The following is a 27407-nucleotide window of genomic DNA, read 5'->3' on the forward strand; positions in this document are numbered from 1 at the left end:
ACTGAGCAACTAAACAACAACAGCAACATCTATTACACAAACATATAATTACTAGGAGTATTTAGTAATTTCTTATTCAATTTTATTTTACCAATACCTCTACAGAAATACTTCTGGGTTAACTCCATTTTTCCTCATATTTTTCCTATTAACAATAATGCAGTTAATCAGTGAAGAATATTACACACAAGTGTATAACAGCAACTGATAGCAATACTCTAACCAGTTATGCATCCAGCATAATCTTGATTACGGTTCTAAACACTACATCCCCTAGATTCCTACTTCCCAAATCTGCTTCCCTAGGATTTCTGTCAAATCTCTGAGCTACCTGATATCCTTCCAAAAATTTTCTTCAGTATTTGTTGTTTGTGATCAAGAATTATAACGCTGGCATTCAACGTATCTGCTAAACAAACATGAGGTATTTAAATCCTAATCTAGTTCTGACTTGGTAACTGACCCACTATGATTCAGAACTTATCATGCTTGTCTACATATCATTTAAGTTTTTAATAAGTGTTTTTTTTTAACTAACTGTGAATTCATCTTGTCATAACATTTTTTTCCATTTATTTTTATTAGTTGGAGGCTAATTACTTTACAATATTGTAGTGGTTTTTGCCATACATTGATATGAATCAGCCATGGATTTACATGTGTTCCCCATCCCGATCCCCCCTCCTGCCTCCCTCCCCATCCCATCCCTCTGGGCCTTCCCAGTGCACCAGCCCTGAGCACTTGTCTCATGCATCCAACCTGGGCTGGTGATCTGTTTCACCCTGATAGTATACTTGTTTCACTGCTGTTCTCTCAGAACATCCCACCCTCGCCTTCTCCCACAGAGTCTAAAAGTCTGTTCTGTACATCTGTGTCTCTTTTTCTGTTTTGCATATAGGGTTATCGTTACTATCTTTTTAAACTCCATATATATGTGTTAGTATACTGTATTGGTCTTTATCTTTCTGGCTTACTTCACTCTGAATAATGGGCTCCAGTTTCATCCATCTCATTAGAACTGATTAAAATGAATTCTTTTTAATGGCTGAGTAACATTCCATAGTGTATATGTACCACCTTGTCATAACATTTAACTCATATTTTTTTCTATCTCACTCACGAAGATATCAGGACAAATGTTGCCAAAGGCTCTGAGAAAGCCCACATACATTCTGTTAGTACCAAGTAAGTTACCTTATTTTATTTTTTAATACATCGCCATGACTTAGTTTATGACTGAAAGTTTGTACCTTTTGACCCCCTTCACCCATTTCATCCACACCCCACCCTCTGCCTCTGGCAACCACCAATCCATTCTGTGTATCTATAAGCTTGGCTTCTGTTTCTTAGTTTTTTAGATTCCACATATAAGTGAGGTCATACGGTACTTGTCTTTTTCTGATTTACTTCACTTAGCATAATCCCCTCAAAGTTCTATCCTTGTTGTCACGAATGGCAAGATTTCTTTCTCTTATGGCTGAATAATGTTGTTTTATACACACACACACCCCTCACATGCACAGAACGTTTATCCATTCATCCATAGATGGACACTTGGGTTGTTTCCATTATCTTGGCTATTGTAAATCATGTTGCAGTAAAATAATGTTGCACAGTTCTTTATGAATTGGTGTTTTCATTTTCTTCAGATAAGTACCCAGAAGTTGAATTGCTATACTATATGGTCATTCTATCTTTAATTTTTTGAGGCACCTTTATATTGTAAGGTTGATCCATAAAGAAAGATGGAGCATCATATTTTCAAATTAGATAGGCCAAATACAGTGAGCTCTCGCTTATTCATCACTGGCCCACACCCATTCTGAGTCTAATTCTTAGTATCTATCAAGGCCAAAGAAAAAGGGTGTAAGGGGGAGTTCTGAATATGGTGCCTCCTTGGGATAACATGGTACTAGTAATTTTTCCATAAATTCTACCCCAGTTTTTAGAACATGCATTATATTTCAGCAACATAGAAGCGGGAACAAGAGAAGATGCCGTGTTAGGTCCAACAGACCCACACTGCCCGGACGAATGCCCCCGGGGCACTGAAAATCAACTAGGCCTCCAGGTTAGTGGTGACAGTGGGCCATGCAGCAATACAAATATCAGATGACCGACAAGGGCCCTGTTGTACTTTTCCCATTTACAAAGTAAGTAAACAGAATGAACAACAAATAACACAGGTTCTTTTTTTTTTTTTTAAGCAGTACAAGAAAAGGGGATAAGTGTCCCATGGACTTCAACAGGAAAGGTTACTTCCAGAATTAATTCTCTGTAGGAGACAGAACAGAGATAACTGGGGGTGGGGAGGTAGGAAAGGAAAGGACTTAGACAAAAAGAGAGAACTGGTCAAGATAAAAGATCAACACATAATATACACACACACATATAGAAACACCCCCAGACGTAGCATGGCAATTCAGATCTGCGCAGGGCAGAAGTGACCCCATAGAACATTGACTGAGGACAACTAAAAGGTACACAATTAGTCCATATTTATTCAGTCAAAAAATATTTACTGAGTTCCTATAAGGTTCGAGGCCTTGCACTACTAAATGCAAAAGTTAATAAGCCTCAGAGTTCTCGATGTAGTGGGAGACACAGCCACACAGAAGGGTTTTGCCAGAACACCAGAAAAGCACAAGCTAAAATGATGGAGAAAAAAATAAATAAATAAAATGATGGAGATAAGATACTCTGTGTGTGTATGTATAGTATATCCTGCACTGGAAAAACCTGAATGAACGTTTTGGCCAGCCCACTATTATAGAAATATGGAGAAGATACAGTGTTATATCCTATAAAAACACGTATTACAACACGGAAAAGAGGTGGAGGCAGCCAAGTGCAAAAGGAACTAAAGCATGGAGTAGAAGCAACAAAGATAAAACAACTTAAGTAGAAAAGAGATCTAAATGTGATCATTCAAAGGATTTTTCTAGCTGAGATTAATAATGAGCCCCAAACTCAAGTGCGCTGCCGCCTGCTGCAGACCATGGGGTCGCAAAGAGTCGAACCTGACTGAGCAGCTGAATAACAGAACTCACAGTGGCTTTCAGAAGAAACCAGCGTTTTTCTCTTAAAGCTCATTCCTACAAAAATGACTGTAACAACAAAAAGCATCAAAATTAAGTTGTCTTTGGACTTCCATAAAACTACATGTCATGAAGCCATGGAGAGAATCTAGAGTTCTGAAAGGAAAGTCTATAACCTCATAATTAAATCTCTGGCCAACATATTTATGTGCAAAGAGACTGTGTACACTTTGTAAAGTTTTTACCAAAAGTTGAGATGGAGTCAAACCCACAAAAGCTCAACAAAACCAGAAATAGTTCTTGAAAGGGAGCCTTGATGTGGGAGGGTGAGAATAAGTCAAAAAGGAAATTGCCTCAAAAATCTCAAAGAAAAAGAAGAATGGAAATAACAATAAAATTAGAAATAACAGAATCAGAAAAGGAAAAGAAAATCTCTGGTATTTTGGGTGCCTGTTTTTTTTCTGGTGATAGACCTTTCTGCTCTCCTTCCCACCCCACCTCACAGACACCCACCCCCCCTACTCTAGCAAGAGGGTGAGAACGTGAACTAGGCAGGGCTCAGGATTTCTTCCAATGCCCTGGCTCTAGCAATTGGCTCACAGATGGATTGTGACACCACCTAGCTAATCAAAATATGCTTCAACTCGGCTTTTCCCCCTAGGTGTTTTAATTTAGTTTAAATAAAATATTTGGGGCATCTAGAAGAAGAAATAGACAACAATGTAACAAGTTCCTGTGTATTTACCACCCAGCTCAAAAATTAAAGCAACCCAAACTACCGCCTTGGTAGCTTCAGTTCTCTGATCCCGTTCACCTCTGGCTCATACTGTACCTATTTATCATGCACCCTCGCTATACATACTTTCACACTTCTACTAATATTACAGATAATATGTGATATTGTTGTGTGTGCTTTGAAGCATTACAGAAATGGTACTACAAGTCAGTTTCTTCCCCCCCCCCAACATTATGTTTATGAGATTTGTGTCAATATACAAATCTCATATTTATCTTACTTGCTATAGAGCATCCCATTGGCTTCCCAGGTGGGGCTAGTGGTTAAAAACAAAACAAAACAAAACAAAAAACTACCTGTCTCCCAATGCAGGAGATGCAAGAGATGCAGGTTTGATCCCTGGGTCAGGAAGATCTCCTAGAGAAGGGCATGCAACCCACTATAGTATTCTTGCTTGGAGAATCCCCACGGACAGAGGAGCCTGGCAGTCCATAGGGTCACAAAGAGCTGGACACAACTGAAGTGACTTAGCATGCACTTATGACTATACCACAATTTGGGCTTCCCTGGCGACTCAGTTGGTAAAGAATCTGTCTGCAATGCGGGAGACCTGGGTCCATCCCTTGGTTGGGAAGATCCCCTGGAGAAGGGAACAGCTACCCACTCCAGTATTCTGGCCTAGAGAATTCCCTGGACTGTGGGGTCGCAAAGAGTTGGACACAACTGAGTGAATTTCACTCACTCTCTGAATTCTAATTGTTTTTCAGTTGTTTATTTTTTAATAATGTTTATTTATTTACTTGACTGCTCCAGGTCTTAGATGCGGCCTGGGGGATGTTTAGCTGCAGCATGTGGGATCTAGTTTACCTACCAGAGATCGAACCCGGGCCCCTGTCTTGGGAGCAAGGAATCTTGGCCACTGGACCACCAGGAAACTCCCTCACCTTTTAAAATAGTGACATATAGTAAGAAATGCACTTTATATTGTGACCCAGAGCAAAGGAGTGTATAAATGATTGTATAATTGTCTCATGAAACAACACCCAAACTCTGGATAGATTTCATTCTATCTGTTCTATCCTACATCATTAAAAAAAAAGAGTCCTGATCATTATCCATTAAATTAATTCACTACCTGCTAGTTGGGCTTCCCTGGTGGCCTAGACAGTATAAAGAATCTGCCTGCAATGTGGGAGACCTGGGTTTGATCTCTGGGTTGGGAAGATCCCCTGGAGAAGGGAACGGCAACCTACTCCAGTATTCTGGCCTGGAGAATCCCATGGACAGAGGAGCCTGGCAGGCTACAGTCCATGCAGTGGCAAAGAGTTGGACATGACTGAGCAACTTTTACTTCACTTTCACTAACTGCTAATTAGTACGCAAGATTTCATTATGGGTGAAACTAGATGAAAGGTATACAGGATCTCTTGGTATTGTTTCTTATCTATAGTTATTAAAAAAAAAGTTAAAAATAAAGAATCTATCACTATGGAAAATTGACAGCAATAATCCAACATAAGGATAGTTACTGTTCCTGAGGCAGAAAACTAACAAATGAAAGATGTACTTAAAGATGTAGAAGATGTATCTATTTATCTATTCAATCCTTCAGCAAGCCACCTTTTTCACTGTACACAACCACAGAATCATTTCCGGAATGTGGCTCAATTAACATTAATTCATATTATCCGAATGAGATTTGTCATCTTGATGTTTTTCTGTATTACCTATAATGAGCATATTTCTTCTTTCCTGAAACAATAAACAGATTTGTGAGGGAAAAAAATCCATATAACTAAGCAAGGAACTGAGTGGAAAAACCTATTTTGTTTTTGAATAGAAAAATCAAATATTAAATATTTAAATATCATTAAAATGTCAGTTACTCCTAAAGTCCATAATTTGATACAATTCCAGTCACAAATCCAAGAAAGTTTTTAGTAAATAAATTCAGTCAAAAATATAAAAGAACAAGGATAACAAATTTTAAAATGGAAGATTTCTTACAGGGGAATGAAATTAAAAGTGTTATAAAGTGCTATAAGTAAAACAGTAAGACAAGAAAAACAGACCAATGGAACAAAACAGGCCAGATACAGAAGTGACTGTCAGTAACTTTCAAACTCCTGGATATAAAATAATTTCTCTAATTTTACAAGTGATGAAGTAAATCTCAAAAAAAAAAAAAGACTGACAAATCAGTTAATATAAATATGCTACAAATTTAATTAAAACTTTTTGAATTTTTATGGATAAAATAATAACAACAACATTACAGGCAAACAACAAATAAGAGAATTCTGTGACATGAATATGAAAGACAGAGGGCTAAAATCATTATAAAAGGAGATCTAAAACAAATAAGAAAATCATGAAGAAATAATGTATACATATTAGAAAACCACAAAGGAGGAAATATAGTTAAACACATAGTAAATGTTTATTTTCTATAATGGGAACACACAAAGTTAAAAATGAAGGACTATTTTGCTCATGATGTAACATAGTTTCTTTGTTATTTTGAGAAAATTCTATCTATTGATGGTGGGATGCAACAGGCTCTCTCTTTTCTTATTGGTGGGATTGGGCAACATGGATCTAGAGCCTGTAAATATCATAACCTCTGACTCAGTAATTCTATCAGTTTGTCCTAAGAAAATAAACTAATAATGGTTATCTTTACAACTTTTTTTTTTCACATTTCAACATCTCTAAAATATGCATGTGTCTTAATAATTGATGGAAACTTATACTAACTGGCAGGGTTTTTTTGTTCATTTATTTGCTTTCTTTCTTAGTGGTACATAAAGTGTATGCATTACAACCAATGACTTCTTAGATTTGATGGAATACAGTATATGGCCATGAAAATGTTTACAAAGAATGTGAAATGAAATGTACAGGCTGCTAAAAGCACCATCCCATAATATAGAGTATAATGACAACTACATAAAAGCAAGCAAAACCACAAATGCACAAAACTTACGCAGAAAGAAGTAATTTTAAAAAGTTAACAGTGATTGCCTCTGGGTAGCTGGATTATGAATACTTAATTTTCTTCTTCCTTCAAATGTTCTCTTTTTTTCTTCAAACTTTAATAGATCATGCAAATGCTTTTACAATGGAAACACCTTCTCATAAATGAAAGTTTTAATGACTAAATAACTGCTTTTTAAAGTTCAAACTGTGGAATATCTGATCATCATGTCTTTTCAAACCATTAGTCAAACAAATGATTTCTGTTACTCTGGCTATGAAATTTCACTAAAGAGTTGTACTTGGCTTAGATCCTGGAGAGAAAGCCAAAAAAAAATTATTCAGCTCTGCTCCCAGGCAACTCTGTAGACTTTTAGTAGATTTTGGCAGCATTCCTTTTCCTAAGACACAGTGAAATATTTCATATTCCTAATTTACGTGTGTACGCCTCTACAGATGACCCAATGTCAGTCACTCCAATGACTCATCTAAACATGTTTATGATGTAAGTGGAGAGGAGTGCATTTGAAGGGGGACGGAGAAGCTAGGAGAAGAGGTCATTTGGGGCCTTAAATGCCCTCACGGTATCTTTTAAAGTATTTTAAAGGGGAATAAGTGGCTAATGTCTGTCTAGTCAAAGCTATAGTTTTTCCAGTAGTCATGTATGGATGTGAGAGTTGGACCATAAAGAAAGTTGAGTGCCAAAGAATTAATGCTTTTGAACTGTGGTGTTGGAGAAGACTTTTGAGAGTCCCTTGGACTGCAAGGAGATCAAACCAATTAATCCTAAAGGAAATCAGTCCTGAATATTCATTGGAAGGACTGATGCTGAAACTGAAGCTCCAATACTTTGGCTACCTGATGCGAGGAACTGACTCACTGGAAAAGACCCTGATGCCGGGAAAGATTGAAGGCAGGAAGAGAAGGGGCGGGCAGAGGATGAGATAGATGGTTGGATGGCATCACCGACTCAGTGGACATGAGTTTGAGCAAGCTTCAAGAGTTGGTGATGGACAGGGAAGCCTGATGTGCTACAGTCCATGGGGTTGCAAAGAGTCAGACACGACTGGACTGAACTGAACTGAACTGAAATAGCTGATGAGTATTTCTAGGCCTTTATGTCTAACCTCCAACTGTACTGTTCAATAACAGTTCTAACTTCAAAGGTTTTCCACGAAATCTTAAGGGAGTGGGAAGTTTATCTCTGAAGACAAGAAAAGTCTCAGGATTTCCATGGGTAAAACCATATCTTCTGTCCATCAACTGATGAATGAAAAAAGAAGCTGTGGTAACTATATACAATGGAATACTACTCAGAAGTAAAAAGGAACAAACCTGATTCAATTGTAGTGAGGTGGATGAACCCAGAGTCTGTCATACAGAGTGAAATAAGTCAGAAAAATGAATATCACATATCAATGCCTATATATGGACTCAAGAAAAACGGTACTGATTAACCTGTTTGCAGGGTAGGAATAGAGACACAGACATAGAGAACGGACTTGTGGACACAGCAGGGGAGGGGGAGGGTGGGACAGAGAGCAGCACTGACGTATATACACTACCATGTGTGAACTAGGTGGCTAGGGGGAGGCGGTTGTACAGCCCAGGAGTTGAGCCTGTTGCTCTGTGATGACCTACAGGTGTGGGAGGGAGGGGATATACATATGTATACAATGATCCTCCAATTAAAATAATTTTTTAAAAAATGAGTCTTTAAAAAAAAAAAGAGTCTTTTTTTCCTTCATATAGGTTTATTTTATAATCAGTGATAAGTTAAGAGGGAAACATTTCCAAAAGTCTTCCATAGAGCTTGCTAATTTAAACTTGTCACAGTTACCTTCTCTCAACTAAAAAAAAATTAAACCACCACATTAAAGAAAATTTCAGGAAAGTTCAGAAATCCCCATTCCTTCATCTTTTATTCCAAATACGACTCACAGATAGAAATAATGCAATGAAACAGTATATCCATGGGGGAAAATAATTGGGCCAATAAGTTTCATTTTTTAAAAATCAATGGGATGGGTACTTTCCTGGCAGTCCAGTGGTTTAGAATATGCCTTCAAAGGCATATCAAACATGGGTTTGATCCTTGGTCAGGAAACTAAGATCTCACATGTCTTGGGGCAACTAAACCTGCACACCAAATTGAAAGATCCCGCGTGCCATAGAGAAGATCCCATGTGTAGCAAGACCCAGATGCAGCCAAAAATAAATAAACACATAAGTAAATAAATATTTTTTTAAAAAACCAATGGGATGGAGATTACAGGGGTGTATATATTCCTCAACATTCAGTGAAACATTCTCTTAAAATGGGTACATTTGAATAAATGTAAATTTTAAAATAAAAAAGTACACATAAAAGTTCTACTGTATTTGTTATATCCCAAATAGGCCCCTCTGCACTGCAAAATCATAACTTAGAATTGCCTTCCCAGATATAATAAATTGCAAAGCATATCATTATTGTTATTATGCCATTATTTGTTGAGTTGAAGTAAGAGTGATATGTAATATTTATGTAATAATATGTCTGAAGTTGATACCTTACTTCAGAATGTCCCATGTACTCAAGATCCCAAGCTTGTGAATTACCCCCCTCATCACCATCCCTACTCATTCAGGGTTGTCGATAAGTTACACCATGGTCTTTTCTTCTTCTTTTAACAGTTAGGCCTATTCTGTACTACTATTGCTTTGTTTGCTCCTTAAAATTCAAGTCTTGACAGGCCATCTCTTTCTCATAATGAAAACTGTGTGCCCCTAAACCCCTTTCCCTTTTGGGGCACATTGGAAAAACTACTCAGTTCCATTTTTGTAAACCAAAGAAAGAGTTCAGTCCCCATGTGGTCAGTATTTATTAGCTACCTACTTACGTGCCAGATACTGGGCTAGATCTTAGAAATGGCTGATAGGTATAAAAGCAATGGCTAGAAGTATTTTTTAACAAGGAAAAGAAAAATCACTGATTTTACTGTGAGATTAGGTCTCATAAACAGTGTAGTTGCTCTTAAAAGTACATAGAAATGCTATTTATAAACATATTGCTTTTTCTTCAAGTATCAATATTTAGGAAAAATAAAAATGTCTTATTCAACCCTGAAGTGTTTTTAGATTTAGTTTCACCAGTTTTTGTTGTTGTTGTTCAGTTGCTAAGTCAAGTCCGAATCTTTGCAATAACCGATTTTCTAATATTTTTCAGGGTGGCAATGGTATTTCTCTAGTGTGAATAAAATATAATCTTAGACATAATAAAATCAAGCAATCATTTGTTAAATCTTTTCCCAGGGAAGATGGTGCCCAAATTCCCAACAACCCACTCACAAATAAATTTCTAAGGTACAAAACACTTGGAATATGAGGATGACTTATTCCCTATTTCTATATATTTACAATCCTATAGGCTTAAGAAATGGTGCCACTACTAAGATAATATCAATGAGATACTAGTTTAAAATAAAAGCTTACTCTGAAGATTGTGAAGCTATGTGCAATTCTTCCATCAGTCTAAGCACTGAGTGTGGGGAATTCTGTAAAACTTGGTTTGTGATATAAATACAATTGCTTTGGATTTACTTTTGACTTCAAGAACAAGATATTAGTTCAGAAAAGGTCTCCACAGACCAGCTAGGTTTCTTCTTATACACAGGTCAACAGGTTTAAAACAAAACAAAACACACACACACACAAGCCCATGAAACAAAACCTGTTCTACAGGCTTCTGAACACATACAGGAAATATTAGAGAAAGTACAGCCAGTTTATATTATACCTAGAGTACAAAGCCTTTTAATTGTTCACTAACACTCTGCTTAAGTTTTCACTTCTAAGTTGTTCTGCCTTAAAGGACTCACTTGAATCAATAACTAAGGACATCTTTTTTGAGGCTGGCAGAATAGATTAGAAACTTTGCTTAGAAAGATGCATCTTTAAGCAATGACTCACTTTAGCAGCTAACAATACATACTTCCTTCTTCCCACAGAAGAACGATTACATGCCTTCCATCGATGCCTTTAAAAAGACGTGTAAAATTAGCATACAATTTCCCCTGCTAAGATTGTAAAATGAAGTTTATTGGAATGTGAATAAAGATTTCAAGAGTTTACTCTTTTTTACTCTGCTCTACTGCTTACATACATAAGTGCAACTGGTTAAAATAGTTCTTCACCAGAACAACAATATTATAAGAGAGTTTGGTACCATCTAGAGAACAAAATAACTGGTCTTATTCCTTATTCCTTAATTTGAAAGGTGCATTCACTTTGTATCAAATGGTAAGTTTGAGATGTAAATTATCTAATTTTTATTTTCACTATAGAACTTTGAGTCTAACTGAAGCATTCAACATTCAAATTTCACATCCCTTTAATTAATGGCATCATTAACATTCCTAATTGAATTATGAGGGAATGCTGCAATTTATAATAATTGACACCATCAAACATCACAATGATCATATTAAATTTACTGACAATAAACAGAAAGAGGTAACTTTGGAATTTTCATTCAGTTGAAAGAGAAACATGAAAAATGGTATCCTGCCACTGTTTTATTTTTGGAAACACTCTGTAAATAAAAACCCATTTCCAAAATAAGATATTCCATGGACACAGAATAGTTGGTAATGATTCAAGTGCCTTAGGCAACAGAGAAGTATTGTTTTGTAGTTGTTGTTTTTTTAAACCTCTCCTAGTAACAGCAGTTCATCATGCACAAAGAAACGAGGTAGCAGCTTGGTTTATAAAACAAATTTATAAGCGGTAACTGTAAAAGCTCAACTAAACGAAAGTTTATCATATTAATTCCATTTCTGTGAACCAAGATAGGTAACCTGGTTGATACTCACCCAATGTTATAGAAAAGTCCAGGCTTGTCTAAGCAGCAAAAAGTAGACCCATGGTGAGGTGCTGAAGACAGCTCTCTCTGGGGCTCCAAGCACTTTAGATGAAGTAGCCTTTATCTTCCATTTAACAGAGGGTGCCTCCTATTACCAAAGCATGGCAGAGAAAAGACTTTCCATGATCTGTCTTGACTTCTGTCTTTGAAGAGTAACAGTTACCACCGGAAAAGGTTAGCAGAAAATGCTCACTGAACACTCACACGGGGCAGCTGTAAATTTCCACTCTCTTTGCTTGCTCTCAGATTCCCAGCCTTGCTTGTCTCTTAATCTGTCACAGGCAGTTCTGTTTCTGGTCAAACCAGCTTGCTGGTGCTTTCTCCTCTGCTCTAATGCACGCTTTTAGACACACACCACAGTCACAGCTCGTCTTTCCCTCCCTCCCTCAAAATCATGCAATGTCACAAGAATGTGTGTAAAGCAATTAAGTTGAGGCAAATTTAATTCTTGGCCAAAAAAAAAAAAAGTCTAGGGATAAACAAAACTTTTTTCTCATCACATTTTTTTCCCCTCTAAGTCCTATACTTGCATGGGGTTTTGTCAACAGATTAAATTGCCCTGACCATCTTGTTTCAAAATGTAAATAACAAAGGCATGTTGATAGTGATAACAGATTTATCTGCCAATATGCTAGTTCCTCTGGGCAGATGCTATTTTCAATCATAATAAGAAAGTGTAGGAAGTAAATACACCAATATTAGTAATTTAATCTGGAGATTTAAAAAGCAAAGGAGATGGGGGGTCAGTAATGCAATGGATAATGCATCTGACTATAGATCAGAAGATTCTTAAAAAAGCAAGGGAGGTGTTACAATGAGTATTCATAATTTCAATGTAATATTGTGAAAAAAATTTTTTAAAACATGGCATATTTTGAAATTTAGCATCAATATTAGTTATGCAAAGGAAATTACATAGAACATAGAGAAACAACACCAATTACAAAATGGTTTATACCATTCATGTGCAAGCCAAATGTAATTATTTGGTGTAGACTGTCTCCCCATCCCTCCCTACCTCATCACATGCAAGCACTATTGGTCAGGATATGTAACACTCCTTCAGTGAGAATTTTAAAAGCTAAAGGCTACAAAAAACATTTTTTCATTATTATACATGTATAATTATAGAGCAAACTGTCTTTTTTTGGAGGGGTGCTATGCTGTGTGGCATGTGGGATCCTAGTTCCTTGACCATGGATCAAACCCACACTCCCTGGAGTGGAAGCATGGAGTCTTAAACACTGGACCACCAGGAAAGTCCTAATTATCAATTTTGAGAGAAGGAGGCTCATAATATTCACTTTCAATGATGGCAAATGAGAGACTGGGTTTTTTTGGTAGGGGAATTCTTCCTTTCCTTTTGACTATCACTATTAGGTTCACAAATTTTCATACACTTAATATGCTTCAGTCAATTACAGGCACTATTCTTTTTGCTGCTGTCCTTGTAGCCTGTGTTTTTGCCCCTACCAAAAGCATGGTCTGAAGCAAAAAGCTCATGTAATATTATTTTAATAAGAAATCTAATCACAGTGAGCAGGAATGAGGGAATATGGAAATAAAGCAAAGGAGGACAGCCAATATGACAATGCCTCATCAAGCTGGCCACCTGTTAAATCTATCAGACTGAGCCTCTCAGAAGCCATATAAAGTGCATTTCAGGATCACCCCTAGGCCTTGGGGGTGGGAGGGTGGAAAAGGAAGGGGAAGAATTTACCTATGGCTCTCATCTTTTCTTGATCAAAGGCTTTCCCCAAAGGGCATTAAGTCCCCTACCCTTGAGTTTAACTCCTCTGTTCTTCTGGGTTGCACAAGTGTGGGTCTGGACATTGAGTAGACCTCATACCAGTGGCCAGAGGGAAGCCTTGGGGCAGGTAGCAAAGGGCTTGCAGAATGACGAGGGATGAAGTTAAGAGATTGTGCCTGTATGAGGGTTCGCACAGAGCTGAAATGAGACAAGCCAGTCCCAGAGGATCTGCAATGGTATACGTTGTTGTTTAGTTGCTCAGTTGTGTCAGACTCTCTTGTGACCCTATGGACTGTAGCCTGCCAGGCTCTTCTGTCTGGGGGATTTCCCAGGCAAGAATACTGGATAGGGTTGACATTTCCTTCTCCAGGGGATCTTCCCAACCCAGGGACCATGTTTCCTGCTTTGGCAGGCAGATTTTTTTTTACCACTGAGCCACGTGGGAAGCCCTGTAACAATAGATAAGACAAATCTAAAACAATTGTTCAGGGACTTCTTTAGAAGTCCAGTGATTAAGACTCCTCCTTCTACTGCACAGGGCACAGTTTCGATCCCTGGTCAGGAAACTAAAAAACCTGTATGTCACTCCACGTGGCCAAAAATTTAAACACACACACACACACACACACACATATATAAAACAATTGCTCGAATTTCCCATATGAGTTCATTATCTTTTACTCAAAATCCTTTGACTCAAATTCTACCCAGGTAGAACTCTGTGAAATCACATATTACTCCATTTCAGTGATTATGATCATTTCATTTACCCACAACTTTGCTTATTTACAGTATCATGAGGAGGGTGACTTAAAAACTGGCAATTGGAAGTGATATCTGGAAGGTCCTAAATAAGACTTTTTTTCTCTTTTTTTCTACTTTATTTATATCATTGGGTCAGTCAACAAGTTTTACTGCAAGAAGGCAGAAATTTTACAGCCTCCTTTCACCTTATCTTGCATGCATTTTTCTAAAAGACCTCTTATTAACTAAATTCCTATTTATTAGTTCTATACATCACTCCATTTCCCATGGTCCATATCTTTCTGTATTTAACTCTCTATAGAGAGGGGTCAGCCTCTATTTTCCTCACAGTCTTCCCTCCTGATCAATAACACTGTATTTACCTAAACAGATAAGAAAGTTTATTTTGTGTTTGCTTTAATTATACTTCTAAGGTTGGTGATAGTAAAATAAAACAAGAACTCTAGTACTTCAACACAGAGTATAAATTAACATAACTTTTCCCTGTAGGGATATTAACAGTAAGTTGCAAAAGACTTAAAATATTCATATTCCTTTTCATTTAGTAATTCAGTGTCTACAAATTCATTCTAAGAATAACAAATATGCAAGGAAGAGTATGCAGAGATATTTATTGTACTGTGTGTGCTCAGTCGCTTCAGTCGTGTCCAAGTCTTTGTGACCCCATGGACACACAGCCCGCCAGACTCTTCTGTAAACTGGATTTCTCAGGCAAGAATACTGGACTGGGGTGCCACCCCCTCCTCCAGGGGATCTTCCTGACCCAGGGCTCAAACCCGCACCTCCTGCATTGCAGGTGGATTCTTTACCACTGAGCCACTACTACTACATATAGCAAACACCCCTCCCCACAAAGTCCAAAACTACGTGATTGACTATATTTAATCATTGGATTCCATGTAGCATGGGCATTGACCAACCGAAGCAAGTGTACAAACAACTGGCATAGTCTCAGGCCATTCAGCATACCTGCTGAATACTGAGTGGAGTGCATTCATTCATACAGAATATCATAGTCAAACTGCTTAAGAATATTTAAAGAAATAGGGATATATTTATTGCATAATATCAAGTTAAAAAATCCAAGATCCTAAGCTTAATAAAGAATATGAGCTCCCAATTTTTGTTCTATTTTTTCCATAAACATTTCTTTTTATATGGATATGGAAACAATACCAAGTGTTAACGTGAGTTGGAACACTGGTAATTTTTTTTTAATATTTAAAAAAATTTTTAAATATTTCTTTTTATTTACTTATTTGTTTTTTAACTTGGCTGTGCCAGGTCTTAGCTGCCACATGTGTGATCTTTAGTGGAGGCATGTGGGAATTTTGTTTTTTTAGTTGCAGCAGGTGGAATCTAGTTCCCTGACCAGGGATGGAACTTGGGCCCCTGCGTTTGGAGTGCAGAGTCTTAATCACTGGACCACCAGGGAAGTCCTGGAACACTGGTGATTACATTCATATATTCCAGTGTTTTCCAAATATTCTACAATTAACACATACAATCAGTTTCACTACAAAACAAGGTAAGTGTTCCTAAAAATCACCACGTCACACAGCTCTGTATCATGTAGTAAGAACCACAGGAATTGTGGGGGAAATTGGGTTGGAGCTCAATACTCAAAAATGTCATCAGAAACATACTTTTTTCTCTTAAAGTAGGAACCTAATAAAAATAACACTTTTTTTTTCAACAGCACGTGGTTTAAGAAATACATTAAATAAATATGGCATAAACAAATACATAAAATAAATACCACAATAAGTATGGCATTTTTCCTTGAAAAAGACCTGATATTTGCTTGTGGAGGTGGATGTTAGAAGATTTACAGCTTGTGAATTATTTCAAAAGTGGAAATAGAATTTATCTTGTTGATAGCCATACCACCCTGAATGCACATGATCTCATCTCATCTTGGAAGCTAAGCAGGGTTGGGCCTGGTTAGTACTTGGATGGGAGGATTGTCTGTTATCAGCTGAAAAGTTGTAACATCAAAGATGGATGAATGTGACTCACATAACATGAGGTATACAAGAGACAGGTGGTATGTGTTTGAGATGTGTGCATGTCTATGTTTTGTGTATTTCTCCATGCCTTGGCTCAGCTGGGTGGCTTTCTGCATTCATGAAACTGTACAAAAGCAAATGAGGAATCTGTATTATGTTCAAATGTTTCCTAATACATCAATCATATTGGAACAAATCTGTGTTTTCAAAACGTGTTAAAGCGGAAATGACTGTTACTTTCACCACCATAAAATATATATATATATATATTTGAATATGCTAACAAGTATTGTGAACTTATTGCTATTATTTTGCTAATTTGGGCAACTAAACATTTTTTAAAGTGGTATTTACCTCTCTCTTTGTTTTTCCCCCCTCACTTCTCATTCATGCTTTTGTTTCTCTATTTTTCTCTCTTCTTAAAGACTACAGTGTAGATAAAAAATATTAGTACCACAGCTATACATTCAGGTAGCCTAGGAATAACATTTGACTTATTCTTCAACAGTCTTAAGCCAAAAAGAAAGCCCCAAAGCAAAGAATCTATTTACTACCTTAGGAGTTTGCCATCCTATCCACATACCACAGATACTTCAAGTTCTTTTCATAATTCCTGTTTCAGGCAGAACTGTCACCCTGGAACTTGCTTAAAGATATTCAAATTGTTTTCATAAAAGCAGAATATAGAAGAAACGCTAGATGAGAAATGCTTTACAGGTGTCCAAGCTGCAGTGAAATGGGGGTTAATTGATAGAATGAAAACACATTTCCAATTATCCATTAATGGCTAATCCTTGGCTAAATTTGGAAAGCTTTACAAGGTCTTCAGCAAGATAACAAAGCTTCATTAGTCTGCTTTCGTTCTCATACTAACTCTGCTTCCATCTGTTCCTGCTTTTTTTAGGAAGGAGGAAGCTTGGATTACAGAATTTAGGTGACAATCCTGCCCATTGGCTTTATTTCCAAAATACTGGAGCAATCTTTCAAAGCTGAGGACATCAGCCCTTGTCTCAGTTTGGAGCACTACTCTGGCCCCCTGCTGGTACTGTGCTGCAGTGGCAGCTATAATACTTAGGTCTCAGCAGTGAGCTCTACCATTGTTTCCCTAATGCCAAGATAAAATCTATCTCTACGTACATCTATTCACTAGTAAATGAATATGTATATATCACCTCTGAAGGCCTTTATGTGATAAACTATTCTGAACATTCTTCTCATATCAAGTGGCTAGTTTCATAAGCCATAGAATCTTTGGAATTAGGCTGACCCAGACTTGAATGAAAACAGATTGTATGTAAGCAATATTATCTTTAAGTTGGATACAACCATATGCACTCCAGCGCTAGTTATGAGGATCAAGTGAAATATAATATACACACATGCCTGGCATCTAGTTAACTGTTAAGTGTTAGACACTGATCCACTCACAAAATTAAAAGAAAAAAAAACTCTTATATTCTAAAAGTACATCATCCAACTTGAAGTTTCTCTGTGACTACTCTCAAATGAGGCAGATCTGTTGGAGGGGGGTCACAGGCAGTTCGTAGTCAACCTCATTCATGAAACATTTAGTAGACGAGAAGTGTTACATGCAGAGACCCGGAGATGCACATCACCCACACACCAACCAGTCATTAACTCTGTGTTTAAGGACTTTTACAATTTGTCTTCAGACCTCCCTGGTAGTCCAGTGGTTAAGACTCTGTGCTTCCACCGCAGGAAGCGTGGGTTTGACCCCAGGTTGCGGTTCTAAGATCCTGTATGACACTTCTGTTACTCAGTCACTCAGGTGGGTCCGACTCTTTGCAACCTGATGAACTGCAGCACCCTAAGGCTTCCCTGTGTTTCACTATCCCCCAAAGTTTTCTCAGACTTATGTCCATTGAGTTTGCCATAGCACAGTCCAAAAAAGAAAAAAAAAAAAGGCTTATACACCAACGAGGCCAAAATAATGCAATTAAAACAATTCTGAAATAGATTGCCAGTCCAGGTTCGATGCATGAGACAGGGTGCTCAGGGCTGGTGCACTGGGATGACCCAGAGGGATGGGATGGGGGGGAGGGGAGTTCAAGATGGGGAACACATGGACACCCATGGCTGATTCATGTCAATATATGGCAAAAACAACTACAATATTGTAAAGTAATTAGCCTCCAATTAAAATAAATAAATTTTAAAAAAAGGAATTCTGCATGCAGTTTTTTTTTTTTTTTTTGGCCACACCACATGGCCTGTGGGATCTTAGTTCCCCCATCAGGAACTGAACCTGCCCTTGGCAGTAAAACCATGGATTCCTAATCACTGGACTGCCAAGGAATTCTCTGGATGCAGCATTTTAAAAAAGCACAGGAGTATAGAAACTCTGGAGTCTAGTCTAATTTACTCTAACCAAAAGTAGGAGTTGAGGTGGGGGAAAGGGAAATGGGACTAATAGCCATTTGATCTAAGTAAAATATTACAAGAAATCTCAAAGGTTCTAGAAGTATCACAGGGGTTCCAGAATATTTATGAATTTGAGATTAATTGCAAATTATCAAGGACACTGTCTATAACAATGCTTTATTTTACACTTGATTAATCCACATCTTTCAACAAACAAATCTGGGGTACTTTCTATGTGACACAAAGTAGGGTTTTTTTTAATATTTATTTATTTATTTGGCTGCGCCAGGTCTTAGTTGCCTGCACGTGGGATCTTTCATCTTTGTTTCCACATGTGGGATCTAGTTCCTGAACCAGGGATTGAACCTGGGCCCCCAGCATTGGGTGCGGAGAGTCTTAGCCACTGTACCACCAGGGAAGTCCCCAAAGTAGTTTCCATAATGAACTTCAATCAATCATTTTGGTACTTTCAGGGTTGCTACTAGCTTACTTTGGTAAGAGTCAGAAAAAGGGACAGGTGCAGTCAAGCAGGTGCACAGATCAACCAGCACATAGCATCATCATGCAAAGAACAAGTATTATTTTCTTCAGGCAGATGCAACCCTGCACCAGCCTGGCACGTAGTTTGATTAGAGGGAAGGGGTAACCGTGAGCTGGATTTCAGGCCCTACTCAATTCCCTAGCCAGGAGTTTTGAGCAGTGGACAAACCATACAACTAATATGCAATGGCTCTGAACACAATGGCAAGGCCCTGTTACAACTTTCTTATGTCCATATATAGGATTCATTCATCCAACCATCTGAGGAAAATATGCTCTTTGGGGATACAGAGTGAAATAAGGAATTCATATTCTCTTAGGGGGTATAATACATGTACCAAAAATCACTACAGTGTAAGGCAAAAAGTTACAAATCACAAATGAAAAGACTAATGAAATGCCCAAAAATTCAGGAGAGCCAAACCGTACTTATATCTTGAGGAATCACAGAAGGTTTCAGAGAAAAGGTGCACTGAACCCAGTTAGGAGTGATGGGTAGCATTTGGTTACATGGAGATAGGAACAGAGGATTTAGGAAGTGCAAGATGTAAATAACAAAAAATTATTTAGATTATCTAAAGCAAATGCTATGTGAATGACAGTAAAATGAAAAACAGATTGGGATCAGAGTATGAAGAGTTTTAATACTAGGCTAATGAGTTTAACTTAATTTGTGGACAAAGGGGAGCCATGAGATAATCAAACTCTCATGAATATGAATTTAGCAGAGTAAAAAGGAATAAAAAAGGTAGAGAAATAGGAGGAGATGAAATGAAAGGCAATTGCACTAATCTAGGATGACAATGAAACTAACTACGCAGTGGGAAGGAGAGGACTACGTGAGTGTCAGAGACAATAAATTTGGCAACTGAATAAATGTAGGTGGTAATGGAGAGAACAAACAAGATGATGAGTTTCCACGCCTATGTGAGAGTAGATGGGTAATATCTTCAGAGTAAATAAGGGCCAAAGAAGAAAAAAAATTTTTGACACAATAACAAGTTGCTTTTATGTAACAAGTTTGAGATGCCAGCAAGACTTCTGGATATAGATATTTACAGAGGCATTTGAACACACAGAACTAGGAGAGAAAACAGAGTCAGAGACACACATCGGGGGTCACTCATTCTGCCTATGCAATATGTGCTCGGTCAACTGCTCATTCTTGTCCAATTCTTTGTGACATCAGGGACTGCTGGCAGCCAGGGTCCTCTGTCCATGGAATTTTCCAGGAAAGAATACTGGAATGGGTTGCCATTTCCTACTCCAAGGGATCTTTCTGACCCAGGGATCAAACCCACATCTCCTATGTCTCCTCCATTGGCAGGTGGATTCTTTACCACTGTGCCACCTGGGAAGTCAATGCAATAGGAGAGACCAACAAGAAAGACAAGAACAAAGCTTCAAAGAACACCTACAGGTGGTGGTAGAAAAAAACAGTGACTAAAGAAACCACAGTCAGAGAAGGAAAGGAGAACCAGAAGCGTATACTATCGCTATGACCAAAAATCAGAGCATCAGGAACATGAAGTGTGCAATAACAGTGCTGAACTCTGTAGAGCAGCGATGAGCACGCTGCGTAAACCTGTAGTCTAATTTCCAAGGCTCGCTTTCGATTCTTACAAACCAAAAGTATTAGGGGAAATAGTGATATCCAAAGAAGTAGGACAAGGAAGGGGACTTTTAAGTATTCATATTCCCCTAAAATCCTGAAATATAGGCTGATCAGTTCAGTTCAGTTCAGTCGCTCAGTCGTGTCCGACTCTTTGCGATCCCATGGACTGCAGCACGCCAGGCCTCCATGTCCATCACCAATTCCCAGAGCTTGCTCAAACTCATGTCCATTGAGTCAGTGATGCCATCCAACCATCTCATCCTCTGTTGTCCCCTTCCCCTCCTGCTTTCAATCTTTCCGAGCATCAGGGTCTTTTCAAATGAGTCAGTACTTCCCATCAGGTGGCCAAAGTATTGGAGTTTCAGCTTCAGCATCAGTCTGTCCAATGAATATTCAGGACTGATTTCTTTTATGATTGACTGGTTGGATCTCCTTGCAGTCCTAGGGACTCTCAAGAGTCTTCTCCAATATCACAGTTCAAAAGCATCAATTCTTCAGCCCTCAGCTTTCTTTATAGTCCAACTCTCATATCCATATATGACTACTGGAAAAACCATAGCCTTGACTAGACAGACCTTTGTTGACAAAGTAATGCCTTAGCTTTTTAATATGCTGTCTAGGTTGGTCATAACTTTTCTTCCAAGGAGGAAGTGTCTTTTAATTTCATGGCTGCAGCCACCATTTGCAGTGATTTTGGAGCCCAAAACAATAAAGTCTCTCGCTGTTTCCATTGTTTCCCCATTTATTTGCCATGAAGTGATGGGACCAGATGCCATGATCTTCGTTTTCTGAATGTTGAGTTTTAAGCCAACTTTTTCACTCTCCTCTTTCACTTTCATCAAGGGGCTCTTTAGTTCTTCTTTGCTTTCTGCCATAATGGTGGTGTCATCTGTGTATCTGAGGTTATTGATATTTCTCCCAGCAATCTTGATTCCAACTTGTGCTTCATCCAGCCCAGTATTTTGCATGATGTACTCTGCATATAAGTTAAATAACTAGGGTGACAATATACAGCCTTGACGTACTCCTTTTCCTATTTGGAACTAGCCTGTTGTTCCATGTCCAATTCTAACTGTTGCTTCCTGACCTGCATACAGATTTCTCAGGAGGTAGGTCAAGTGGTCTGGTATTCCCATCTGTTTAAGAATCTTCTTTCTTGTTATCCACACAGTCAAAGGCTTTGGCATAGTCAATAAAGCAGAAATAGATGTTTTTCTGGAATTCCCTTGCTTTTTCGATGATCCAACAGGTGTTGGCAATTTGATCTCTGGTTCCTCTGCCTTTTCTAAATCCAGCCTGAACACCTGGAAGTTCATGGTTCACGTACTGTTGAAGCCTGGCTTGGAGAATTTCGAGCATTACTTTACGAGCGTGTGAGATGAGTGCAATTGTGTGGTAGTTTGAGCATTCTTTGGCATTGCCTTTCTTAGGGATTGGAATGAAAACTGAACTTTTCCAGTCCTGTCACCACTGCTGAGTTTTCCAAATTTGTGGGCATATTGAGTGCAGTACTTTAATAGCATCATCTTTCAGAATTTGAAATAACTCAACTGGAATTCCATCATGTCCACTAGCTTTGTTCGTAGTGATGCTTCCTAAGACCCACTTGACTTCACATTCCAGGATGTCTGGCTCTAGGTGACTGATCACACCATCATGGTTATCTGGGTCATGAAGATCTTTTTTGAATAGTTCTTCTGTGCATTCTTGCCACCTCTTCTGCTAGGTCCATACCATTTCTGTCCTTTATTATGCCCATCTTTGCATGAAATGTTCCCTTGGTATGTCTAATTTTCTTGAAGATATCTCTAGGCTTTCCCATTCTATTTTTTTCCTCTATTTCTTTGCATTGATCACTGAGGAAGGCTTTCTTATCTCTCCTTGCTATTCTTTGGAACTCTGCATTCAAATGAGTAAATCTTTCCTTTCCTACTTTGCCTTTAGCTTCTCTTCTTTTCTCAGCTATTTTTAAGGCCTCCTCAGACAACCATTTTGCCTTTTTGTGTTTCTTTTTCTAGATAGAGAGGTCAAAGCCAGGTTGCGATCATCAGATCATATGGCATGATGCGTGCATGCGTGCTAAGTCACTTCAGTTGTGTCCAACTCTTTTGAGAGTCCATGGACAGTAGCCTACCATGCTCCTCAGTCCATTGGATTCTCCAGGCAAGAATACTGGAGTGGGTTGCCATGTCCTCCTCCAGGGGATCCTTCCCACCTAGTGCTTGAACCAGAATCTCTTAGGTCTCCTGCATTGGCAGGCAGGCTCTTTACCAGTAGCGTCCCCTGAGAAGCCCCATATGGGCACTATAGCAAAGCATAAAGCGGGAAGAGGACTCCAAGGCGGCAGTCCTTCTGGGAAACTGGTAATATTGGTTCAGACCTAGGCATCATGGCTCAGCTGCCTCACCTTGAACACTGCATGAAAAGCCGGAGTCTTCACAGTACCTGACACACAACAAGAAGCCCAGGGCGAAAGGAAGGTTGTGAGAGGTTAAGGGTGAGGTGATGATGGCACTAGCATATAACACTGTTTCCAAGTGTTTGATAAGGAAGAGAAGGAGGGCTTGAAGGATTTTTGTTGCTTTTTTGTTAACTTTGAACTCTCAGTAGACTGAGTGGGTGGAACAGACAGGAAGATGCAAGATAAGAAGGGGACAGTTAATGAGGCAAGAGTCTTAAGCCCACAACAGAAGATGGAATCAAGACCATAGTGGAATGTTTAACCCCCACGAAGAATTATATATATTTTTCTAAAATGAAAAGGGAAGAGAAAGAGTGAGTAAAGAAACTGTCCAGGTAAAGAGGATTGAAGTTACAAAGTACATGATTGCTCCCATTTTCTCAGAAGAGAAGGACTCAGAATCATCTCAGCAGAGTAAGAGTGAACTAACAGAATGCGCACTGGAGCAAATGAAAAGTGAGGTTACAAAAACACACAAATGTAGTAAGAAGAAAAGCTAAAGGCTATAATTCATGTTCATCAAATTCTACATTCAGTGGTTACAATTTCACTTAAAATTGCACCACAAAAACTAACTAGGTGAGAAACATGCTATGGTATTCCTCCAACTTCCCAATTTAAGGACTAACAGAGAATGACATAAGAAAGAAGTCATGGAATCCTCAGGTATAATATACAATAGCATTATAACCAACAAAGATGGGCTTAGAGCCAGATGGTGATGAGTCTCATATTTCTCTGCCCTTCTTTGCTGGAGCTGTTTTCTGCTTTTTCCACAGTCAATACTTCTATGAAAAGTTCTTTCTTGAATCATTTACGAACACAACATAGCTTTTAAACAACTCTCATCCCATGTTTGCTCTCTTTTTATAAAGTATGTCATCTTCTAATTTTCCAAGTTTTTACAAACTTTCACTTTGCTACAAATTATTGAAATCAGAGCTACATGAAAATTTTTATGTTGTAAAATCATATTATTTCTATTATAAATCTTTAAAAGTACAATTTATAAGCTGGTGTCCTAGAGCCAAGGAGAAAACAGGATTTAAAAAGAACACAGAAAGGACAAACAAAGATAAGGCTGAGTGAAGAGAGAGAAAACCTTGAGTTATAAATTACTCAGTTTAAAATGTCAAGGGAAACTTGTCTCAAAGTTTCCCTTTCTATGTTTTGAAGCTTGTTAATAATGGAAAGTCCTTTTAAACAAGATATTTAATTTTCAGATTCCAACAAATCCATTGACAGCAAAAAAAATACATAGAACTTATAATAAAACATATACACTGAATGGAAAAATCTCTATGGAATTAGTTCAGTAACTATAGTTGGATTCCATTTTCTTTATAAAACACATTTTACCATAACTCTAAAGACTTATAAAACATGATCTAGAATAGGAGAAATAATTACAATCTATTAACCTACTGACCACAGGAAAAAAAATCTGTAATAAATATAAACACACAATGGTATCTTGTTTTACAAAGAAAATGTGAACTAATTCTTGTGTCAACTACTAAAAGATGGAAAATTTCTCCATTTCAATACAGAATCCAAAATGTAGATGAAAGTTTTCACCTTAGTAAAAGAAGCGTAACTGTTATAAGAAACAGAATCTTCCTAAGAAATAGAAGAAAGATTTTTTAAAACATAAACTACCACCATGTGATGAGACAAAATCTCATATGCTGCTGTGCAGAATAAAATCACTAGGAATATTTCTAGGAAGCAATTTTTCAAATGTTTATGGTCTTCAATGCACCATTTCTACTAACAGAAAGCTAGTCTGAGAAAGTAATCAGAAATATGACCAGATATTCAATGATGCTATACAATGTTATTTATAATAGGAAAGCCCGGAATATCCACAAAAAAGAAATGGTTGAATAAATTATGCTATGCTACCACTTTATTATAGCATGTAATAGAATGTCAAAATAACACTTGAAAGGGTCATAGATTCATATAAGAAAAATATGCTAAATAAAAATTTTAAAATAAAATATTCAAATTTATTTTTTATTGGAATACAACTGTTTTACAACACGGCATTAGTTCTGCTGTACGATGAAGTGAATCAGCTGCTATATATGTATGGTGCTGCTGGTGGTTCAGTCACTCAGTCGTGTCCAACTCTGCATGGACTAGAGCCCACCAGGCTCCTCTGTGTGTGGGGTTCTCCAGGCAAGAATGCTGGAGTGGGTTGCCATTTCCTTCTCCAGGGGATCTTCCCCACCCAGGAAATGAACCTGGGACTCCTGCACTGCAGGCAGTTTCTTTACCAATTGAGCTACCAGGGAAGCGCATATACATGTATCAAATTCACTTTTAATTACATATATACATACAACCTGAAGAAGGAAATGGCGACTGACTCCAATAGTCTTGCTTGGACAACTCCACGGACAGAGGAGCCTGGTGGGCTGCAGTCCATGGGGTCGCAAAGAATTGGACACAACTTAGTGACTGAACAGTAACAACCACAATACACACAGCCATTTGCATGTCCATATACACATATAATTTTTATGCAGATAAAATTAGAAGGAAATACCGTGAAATTTTTTAAGTAATTTTTAGAATTACTTTTTTCCCCCTCTATTCTTTTCTGAAATAATCAGAAGTGACACAAGGAAGGGAATGTCGTTGTTTGGAAAATGTCACAATAAGACATATGTTGTGCCGCTGTCATGTCTCTAAGTCCTATCACTGACATAAATCGACCTGTGGCAAATGTGACTACCCTGCCAAGTGCAAGAGAAAATATAACTGGAGTGCCAAGGAAAGAAATGCTACTGGCACTAGTTGAATAAGGCACCTAAAAGTTGTATACAGCAGGTTCAGGCTTGAATTCCTGAATAACATCACCTAATCCGAAAAGAGCAGCTGTGGCAGCATCCAGCTGATATTAAGGGTTTCGATAATTAGTTGTTCAATAAATGTTCCAGTTTAAAAAGAAAAACACTGAGCTTTCTACCATAGCATTTGTAAGTAGAAAGTTTCATTTTTAAAAAAGTAGCAGCTATGTTTCTCTTTAAATAGGCATTTTTTTTAAATGTAGGTTCTGATACACATAATGTACACACTCTACACTGAATATGATAAAGTCTGCAGACTCCTGGATTTCCATTATAACTCCATGCTGAGGAAAGCTATGAATGAAAAGGAAAGGGAAAAGCATGCTGTTGTCTTGATGTTTACTTCCTAACTGACAACTTTAAGGACACTAGAACATAAGTTAATGTGAGGGGAGGGAATTTGTGTGTTTTGTTCACTGCTTTATCCTGCTTTATTCTCAGCAAATATTTGTGAATAAATCTACAACTGATTTTTTAAAATTATGAATCACTTTCCTGTTATACAATGTTCTTTGTCTTGAATCAAAAAAGTAAGACAAGGAGGAAGTGCTGACTTTTATGTGATGAGTTGGGGAACTCACTGAATAAAATTAGTTCTGCTTTTTTTTTCTTCCTGCCCTTACAAGGGGGATGACTTTCTCTCTAGAGAAGTTCATCTCTTCTACTTTAATATTAACTTCCTTGCACAAATTGTATCCTGCTCTTCTGATTAACTCATCTCACAATTTCTTTTATTTTTTCTGTATCTTTTTTCTTTGTGTATGGCCTTCTATGCACAGTTGACCCTGGAACAAATGGAGGGTTAGGGGTACTAACCACCATGCAGTCAAAAATCTATGTTTAACTTTACAATTAGCTTTCCGTAATTGCAGTAACCACATCTGTGGGTTCAGCCAACCGCAGATCATGTAGTACTGTAGTAGGTACTTTTTGAAAAAAATTCACAAGGTCAACTATAGTTTCTTTCTCTTTTTAACTGTGCCTTATATGCTGGGTTTAACATCTTTACTTCTTAGTTTTATTATGGGGTCATCATTTCTGATATCCTAATTTGTTCTTATTTTAATGCGCCTGGCTATTTTTATAGTTTGTTACTTTTTATATTTTAGAATCCCTGTTTTATTTATTAAATATATTTATCTTATATATTGGATACTTCTAATAGCTGAAATATCTGTAGATAAGTTTTAGTTCTGGTTTCTGCTGACTCTAGCTCAACGTATTTTTTTTTCTCCCTTGTGTTTTGTGATTTTAAAAACATGTGTATGAGCTTAGTTTTTAGAATTTTAACTATGACTGTTTGATAACTAGGTTGATAATCCTCTCTATGGAGGATTTGTGATGGTTTCTGAAAACTGTTTCAGACCCAAGTCT

General features: G+C 37.7%; 1 protein-coding gene and 1 pseudogene across 8 annotated transcripts in view; one reads left to right on the top strand and one right to left on the bottom strand.

The window, feature by feature from the left end:
- CAB39L (calcium binding protein 39 like) overlaps positions 1–27407 on the bottom strand; it is an 88235-nt gene that overhangs the window by 50313 nt on the left and 10515 nt on the right. For 3 of the 8 annotated variants that reach the window (XM_020904025.2, XM_020904022.2, XM_020904021.2), the window contains one exon: positions 11604–11741. The exons of 2 other annotated variants lie outside the window; for them this stretch is intronic. The gene's annotated coding sequence lies outside the window, so the exon portion shown is untranslated. Of the gene's footprint in view, positions 1–10701; positions 10769–11603; positions 12053–27407 lie in introns of those variants that run through there. 3 more of the 8 variants (XM_070471270.1, XM_020904024.2, XM_020904023.2) reach the window with 3 other exon arrangements.
- LOC110144143 (large ribosomal subunit protein eL37 pseudogene) lies at positions 2092–26081 on the top strand (annotated as a pseudogene).

This window comes from Odocoileus virginianus, chromosome 8 (genome assembly GCF_023699985.2).
Source record: "Odocoileus virginianus isolate 20LAN1187 ecotype Illinois chromosome 8, Ovbor_1.2, whole genome shotgun sequence".
Lineage (NCBI taxonomy): Eukaryota > Metazoa > Chordata > Mammalia > Artiodactyla > Cervidae > Odocoileus > Odocoileus virginianus.